Raw genomic sequence first — 1573 nt, 5'->3', positions numbered from 1 at the left:
AGCACCGGCTCCGTCCAGCCCACACCTGACAACTGGTTCTTTCGACTTTTCCAGATTGCTAGCTTAGCAGTTGCTAACAAAAAATTGATAAGAACCAGTGCCTGTCTTTTTTTAACGGTGTACTTTGGGCCAAAAACAAAGAGTGAAAATGAAAAAACCTTTCCTAAAGCCTCCACCCACCCGTGCAGCAGCCTAAATAAATCAGACAAACGAGGACAGGAAATCACCAAGTTTTCCACAGTTTCTATCTGACTACAAAAAGGACAGCCCTCCCCAGTGCTGGGGTCCAGGTGAGCTCTGTATCTGTTTGTAGCTATAGCTCCGTGTAGGATCTGATGTCTATAAAACCCAGGAGGTCATTTTGAACTCCACTGTCGTGCCAGACAATCTCCACTCTTCCCCCAGTTTATCCTTGCTGAGGATACCCTCTCATACAGAGCCAGGCCGGCCTCTAAATCCATGATGTCCCTCCGGTCCCGGACGAAAACACTGACATCATCAGCGTAGGACCATATGACCACAGGGGGCAGTCAGCCAGCTCTGGCAGAGAGAGACGCCTCAGCTTGGACCTCAGTCTGTGGAGGAGAGGCTCAATGGCCATGCTGTAGAGCTGGCCTGAGATGGGTCAGCCCTGCCTGATCCCCCTCCTGACTGGTACAGGACAACTAAGTTATATATAAAAACCTTCAGTCTGTTAGATAAAAAGGATTCATATACAGAAGATCAACCAGTCTCCAGTTCTTTGGATGCGTTCTTAGGCAGTAAGGAGATCACTGCATGCCTGCAGGAAGCTGGAAGGGTCCCTTTAGTAAAAGACTCCTTAAAAACATGCAGCATGTCAGGCCCCAGCTCACTCCAGAAGTGTGACGGGAAGATAAAGAGCTAAAAATATTCTCCTTGAAGCTTCATTTAAACAGATGTTGGGTTGTTTCAGTGGGCATCTTTTAAAAATGTCTAAAACAGGTGTTTTCTGTTGGCCCCGCCCACAGCAGCTCATCACTCTGCTAGTGTACCGGTCCTCCTGCTGCTCTACTGCAGGTAACACAGTGACTGTACATGACTATTTCACACAACCCCACATCAGATAACCACAACTATCACTTTAGAGTCACGATTGGCTGATGAGTCTGGCCTCATGTTCACTCACTACCATAAAATGATCCCAGCTGAGGCTTCCTGATGTCTGATGGGTAATGTAACCATGGTTTCCCTGCTTGTCCTTCCCATGGTCTCAACATATTTTTATTACAGTTTACATTCAGCCTACATGAAAACCAGGATCAGATGCTGGACTGTGTCTTACCCTCTCTGGAGGCGGGAGACAGGACAACAGCTCCACAGTGCATTGGGCCAGCTGAGGGTCAGGGGTTGCAGGTGGGCCAGATGGGGGTCGTAGGGTCATAGCCTCCCTGACCACCTGGTACAGAGTCCTGGTGATAAGCGGAGATGGCAGCTCTCGCAGGTAGTCCTTCAGTATACCTGAGAAAAAGTGATACTGAGTACAGCCAGTCATCAAGGTGAAGTCTAAGTTGTGGCGTCACCACGTCTTTAATGAAACCTTGTGTAGCTGCAC

This window comes from Seriola lalandi, unplaced genomic scaffold (genome assembly GCF_002814215.2).
Source record: "Seriola lalandi dorsalis isolate HSWRI2012SDOR001 ecotype SW California unplaced genomic scaffold, Sedor1 jcf7180002054647, whole genome shotgun sequence".
Lineage (NCBI taxonomy): Eukaryota > Metazoa > Chordata > Actinopteri > Carangiformes > Carangidae > Seriola > Seriola lalandi.
This window is presented reverse-complemented; position numbering follows the sequence as displayed.